At 46.5% G+C, this 6,286-nt stretch overlaps 1 long non-coding RNA gene across 4 annotated transcripts in view; it reads left to right on the top strand.

Annotated features, from left to right (window-relative positions):
* The window catches only part of LOC128123177 (uncharacterized), a 286,853-nt gene that overhangs the window by 242,375 nt on the left and 38,192 nt on the right, over nucleotides 1-6,286 (top strand). The window lies entirely within an intron of this gene.

Genomic DNA, 6,286 nt, shown 5'->3' on the forward strand with positions numbered 1-6,286 from the left:
TTCTGCACTTACGTAAATATCTCATATAAAACCATAAATGCCTTACACAAACATAGTACTATACATAGGTAATTTTATAATGTTCATCACCCAGTAACATTGTTGGAGAGAAGATGGTTATTTTTGTAAGAACATATTTATTGTTTGTGAAATTAAAAACTTTACTACCATGACTACCAATAACAGCAGCATAGCTAAAATCAAAATAAAAACAAGCCAACACAGCAACAAACCAAAAGCAAAGTCAAGCATCGCTGGACCATGAATGTCTCCTCTGATAACTGGAGCCCACTGTTTCTGTACCTACTTCCTCTGTAGACCTTCCATGCTTGACGACCAAGAACTAGGCCTGTGTCCTGGACATTTCCTTTTCCAGTCTTTACCCCGTTCTAGAAATTGTGTTGATTTCAACCTGATCCGCAGGCTATTGTTGTTTCTTCTAGAAACCCTGCTAGCTGGTAGAGAGCTTGTGGGTAACAGATACAGATTGGCTCACCCATGCACCTTCCTGGAAAGTGAAGAATGGGATAGAGGAAGTCAGCCCTGTAATACGTCCATGGCTTTGTGTTTAACTATGAGAATAGGAGAGTCAGGAGAGAGATGGGCTCTGGAGAAGTGAGGGGCAACTGAAATGCCTGGCAGAGGAGACCACAGAAGGAAATCCTGCTGGGTTTTGGAGAGCAGACTCTGAGTGACGTCAACAGTGACCTTGTACTTTCATACAAACATCATCCCTGCATCTTTATCAGGAATACCCATACTGCGTTCTCTTACTTATAATCAGAAGAACCCTGGTAGGAAGAGCTATCTGCTCTTTGTTTCCAGCAGATTGTTCCTTGTCAGGTGCCCAACAATTGGATCAAATGGGGCAACCATTCCTCTTCAGCAGCCTTGCAAATGCTTGCCTAGTGCTGGATACTTGCAGTGTTCGTGGCTTCTCGGCTCCTAAGACACCCATGCCACAGACGGGCAGCGCTGGCAGGGCCTCAGTGGCCTCGCAGGGCCTCTTCTCTGTGGCGGCTCTACGAACGTGACTCGGCCCATCCTGAACCAAACATCCCCAGCTTCACGGATTGCTTCATGAGGTACTCCTTCCAGATCTTTCTTCCACTGATGACACTCTCCAGGCAAACTCCCGTTTGTCAGTGTCTCTCTTAGACTAAAGTGCCTCAAATTGACTCTTCAGCCCTTAAGCTTCTCTGCCCTGTGAGTGATAGGCAGAGCTGTGGAGAGGTCATAAAAGACTCCACAGGACTGAGAATTGGTAAGGGGCTATATTACTTTGCTGAGTATTTAAAAGAGAATTATTAGCTGCAGGGAACTGCTTGGAAATTGCTCCAATATATAAACTCTTAAAAGTGTTCGTATGAAATTCATTAATACCTGTGACTTGTTTTGCCAATATGGAGCTCGAAGCATAGAATGTTACCACAGCACAAAGCACACATCTCCCTAGTCAATCCCTCTGTCCCTCCGTGACTGTGAATCACTCACATTTGAGGGGCAGCTGGCATCCTTGGAGCTTGGGATTGAACTGCAGACTCTGCAAAGTCAAGTGGACGGTTAAGACTGCCAGAGCGTCCTGGAGACGGGAAGACACCTTAAAAGGGATCATCTACTCTAATCCCTTCATTTTACAGATAAGCCACCTTAAATCCGTTCTGGAACAAGTGGGGCATTAATAAATAAATAAAACAAAGTAAATTTTACCTATGAGGAAGCTGAGACTCAAAAGCAGTTAAGTGGCCAGCCCAAGAGCATGAGGCTGGCTGGGGAATAGAGCCAAGGCTTATCCAGGTAGTCTACAGTTCTTGGGCCCTGCACCCAGCCCATCCCAGTGGAAAGCCAGCATACCATAGGGACAAACCCTACGTGCTAAGAAATGATTGTCACCTCTCCGAGAACAGACACAGGCTAATGGCCGTTTGCTCAGAGTCAGAACTCTAACAGCGACTGAACTAATCAGAGCCCGCAAGTAGCCAGCATCTATCAACCAGCCGGCCTTGCCTGGACTGGTTTCCCAGCTGACCCTGCTCCCCCAGGGCCCCCAGGAAGTGAAATCAATATTAGAGTTAAAATTGCCAGTCTTCTTAAAGGTTGAATCTGGAACTGTAAGAGCCAGGCATCAATTTCAAACGTGGTTTGGAATTCTCTTAGCTTTCCTATAGCCTCCCAGAACCTCAGCCTCTCCTGCCCAGACTGGAAAAGCCATCTCCCCACGCAGCCAAAGGGTAGAACACACCTTGCCCCTCTCAGATGACTTTCCCAAATTCTGGCCACTCCAGTTCATGAAAGAGAACTTCTGTATTCTGTATGGAGGGTAATCAAATCCACTGATTGCCCTAGGCATGCTGGGAAGGCCCCAGGCTTTGCCACTTGGAATGGAGGGAGGCGTATTCGTCAGCCTGAGCTATTCAGGGTATTTCCATTCCCACCAGGGGGTCCGGGAACTCGAGTTAAGTTCACATCCCTCTGGAGTTGCAAGGACCTGAGACTTCAGCTCCTCTCTGGGAAGTAAGCAGCAAGAGATGGAGTCTCCAGGACTTTGGGAGGGAACCACGCACACAAATTACACAATATCCTGCAGAGGTAGTAACCTGGAAAGGAAATTGCAGCAAGATGGTCGGTTGGAGAAACCTGGAAGGCTCGGGCAGCAGTTCAAGCCCGAAGCATTCAGTCTAGGTAAAAGCCACGACTCCAGCCCCACGCCAGCCGTGTACCTCCCCGCTGTCCCATCGACATCTCTTCCAATACCTCTCTAGTTGGTGGCTTTGCTTGGATGCCCGGTTTCCGATGTCTTTCAGAAGGAATGCTTATCTGCCTTTGAAGGTCTTATTCTGGGACCATTTCTTATTTTCCTCCTTTCTTCTTTCAAAAAGAAAGAAAGAAAGAAAAAACAGCAGCTTTGACTAGTCTGAGGGTGACACGAACGCCTGATTTTTATGCAACGTTGCAAGTGCCTTTCAGCTACACAATGGCAGGTCCTTTGACAATGTCATGCGTCTATTCAAAACAACCGGCATGCCAGTCAGAGGCCTGGGCGTTTGCACAGTGCTTGTTCTCAGTAGTGATAAGGCATGTTAGATTTTCCCATTCTATTTGAGAAATAATTCTGGCCTTTTTAAAGTCCCCTGCTTTTTTGATTATTTTTTTTTTCTTGCCTCTTTGGTGAACAATAGGACCTGTCCCTGTTTGATTCCTTACGTGATGCTTGTGTGGTAACAACTCGAGAAAGAGAGAAAAGGAGAGTGGGGACAGGCTGGGGGTTGAGAGGGGGAGAATGATGGGTTTAACAGGCCCTGCCAGGTGCTGGCTGAGAGAGGTGGTATTAAGGAAGGGCCGGGAGATTAGTACTGTTAATTTCGTTGGGTCGATTTGTACAGCTCCTTTTGTTGGAAGCCAGGGTGTGCAGGAGGATGGGTTAATTATCCACTCCCCTGTTCCTTGGCCTGGTCCTCAGCAGCTAGCCCTCTCTCTTCTTCTAGCAGTTGCAGTATTGAGGATGGGAAGTCTCCTCTTTGTGCTTGTTGGTAACATAATGAATAAAAAAAGAGCAGAGACCTGAGTTGGGTTTGGTGGGGCATGCCCATGATCCCAGCATTTGGCAGGTAGAGACAGGAGGATTGGGAGTTCAAGACCATCCGCGGATATATATCAACTTTGAGGCTGTCGGGAAAATAAACAAAACAGAGCGGGAGAGAGGGAGAAGCTGAGCGGGGATATGACCTACAAAAGATTTGAGAGGACAGTAAGATCACCCACTTCCACAAACGGATATAGAAAGGCCCCAGCCTTCTACTCACTGCAAATGGAAGTTGCTCAATCTGACTGTCCTGCCTCTAAGTGGCTGTGTCTTCACAACTGGTGGTGGTGGTTTTAGTAGCATTACAGACGACACCAGTACTCAGCAGCTCAATGCAACCACCATTCACTCATGCAACAGTCTTTCAGAGTCATTCTGGGCTGCCTCGGCAGCTTTGATGCTGGGGTCTCTCTGGTGAACTCCCGGGTTGACCATGGATAGGGACTGGTTAGCCAGCCCTGGTAATCTCACTTGTCACCTGGTGGATCGCTGAGGCAACAAGGGAGGCTGAAGACAGATATGTCACAGGGTGACTTGGGTCTTCAGGCTGCAAGAAGACAAGAAGAAAATCACTTGAGTCTTTCAAGATCCTCCTTGATTGAAGCTGTGAATGTCCCATTAGCTAAAGGAAGTCACACTGGCCAGCTGGATCCAAGTAGCAGTGAAAATAGTCCCTTTGTGTCAAGGCCAGAGAAGAGATGACAGTCGTTTTCCCTGCTGCAAACTGGATTCTCTTTTCCCTCCATATTCCACCTACATAAAGACACATCCACCAAGAGCTGATTCACACACTGGCTCAGAGCTTTAGTAGTTCAGTAGTGTTTCTGTCTTGAACCCCATGTCCAGTTCCCCTGTCTCATTCACATTCTGTATGTTTCTGCCAAACTGGACCTACTGTTTGTCTACGTTTCCACAAGGCAGTATTGGCAGAACATGCCTGCCACACTCATTTTGTGGATGAGGAAATTGAGACCCAGGGAGCTAATTACCACCTGTCCCCTACATGGGACACTGGAAATCCCTGCTGCAGTCTCAAAATTGGGGTGCCTAGCTGGAAAAATCAGATAACTCAAGAAATTTGTTGCATTTTTTCTTCCACCATACAAAATGAAGGAGAGATGCCTTAAAATGTATGTACTTTATGTCCAGTCCCCCATGACCGGGAAAGGACTTAACATGCTTCCCCCAGCACTGCACTGGCAAAAAGGAATCATAGACTAGCAAAGGGATGCAGAAACAGTTGAGATGCTCAGACCTCTGCAGGGAAATGACACCCTGTGGGCAGATTGGCTGAGTGCGGTCAGCAAAGGCAAGGGGGGTAGTCATTAAACTCTATATGTTTTTATTTTCTAGCCAAGGAAAGCATATACACTCATCTGTTGAGACAGTCTATTTCTGTTGGCACGAAAACTCAGCAGACATTTGCTGGACATAACTCTCTCTATGGAACACTGAGCAGCTCTTTGGACAGAGTCCTTTTTCATAGTTCCAGAAACCCATTTATTTGCTATGTCCCCCCCAACCCCCTGCCTCGCAGTTCCTGGCATGGTGTGCTGCCCACAGTGGGTGCTCAATCAATGCCATGGGCTGATTGGTAAGTGGCATGAGCTGTTTTGACTTCTCACCAGGCACAGAGGATCTATCCCCGGGTGAGTGGATGGGGTTATTGGGAAGGCTAAATTAATTGATTTACTATCGACTGGAACTACAGACCTCTGTCCAATATTCCTAGAATCCACAACTCCCTTAGTTGAAGAAAAACTTCAACTCCTATGTGGGTTTTACCTAAGGAGTCCAAATTCATGCATCACTGAGAAGGTCAGGCCAGAGTCGTCTTCTCCCTGCTCTATGCCTGAATGCCATCTAGCAGGTTCTTTTCCTTCTCTATCACCCATGCTGTCTTCTCTCCAGGCAAGCGTTTTGAAACTCAACTGACATAATCTAGGGGAGACTGCAAGTACAGTACAGATGGGAGCAATACTGGCTCAGGCTGAGCATCCCTCATCCAAAATTCTTAGGACTAAAAGCATTTTGGATTTCTAGTTCTCTCTCTCTCTCTCTCTCTCTCTCTCTCTCTCTCTCTCTCTCTCTCTCTCTTTCTCAATGTTTCCATGTATATTTTGAGATAGCTTGGGGATAGAACCCAAGTCTAAACATGAAATTCATCTCCATTTCATAAATACCCTTTACATGTAGGCTGAAGGTAATTTTACATAATGTTTTTAGGATGCCTGCATTTTGATCTGCAACCTATCAAACTGTAGAATTTTCTCCTTGTGTCATTGTGTCAACACTCAAAAAAGTTTCAGGTACTAGCCCGTATTAGGCAGGGAATTTCTGGAAAGGTGGTAGTCAGTCTGCAATACCCTTAGACTGTTAGTATATAACTCAGCTAAACTTGATTTTTAAGCTGAGGACTTCATGATTCAGCTCTACCCAAACTGGGCTTGAAAATTGTTAGAGCTAAGCAGAGGCTGTAGAGACGCCATACCACAAACCCTGGAGACACAGGCTTAAACGTTTGTCCTCTGCTGCAGTCCAGGTTGTACTGCTGTGGTTAGTCCAGCACTGTGCCTCTCAATCCCTAAGGCTTTGTTAATACGCAGATCATGGCTCAGCAGGTGCAAAGCAAGGATTAAGAAGCTTTTAATCCCAGCACTCTGGGAGGCAGAGACAGGTGAATCTCTGTCCTGCCAGGTCTAC

This window comes from Peromyscus californicus, unplaced genomic scaffold (genome assembly GCF_007827085.1).
Source record: "Peromyscus californicus insignis strain IS unplaced genomic scaffold, ASM782708v3 Scaffold_11__1_contigs__length_118956290, whole genome shotgun sequence".
Taxonomy (NCBI): domain Eukaryota; kingdom Metazoa; phylum Chordata; class Mammalia; order Rodentia; family Cricetidae; genus Peromyscus; species Peromyscus californicus.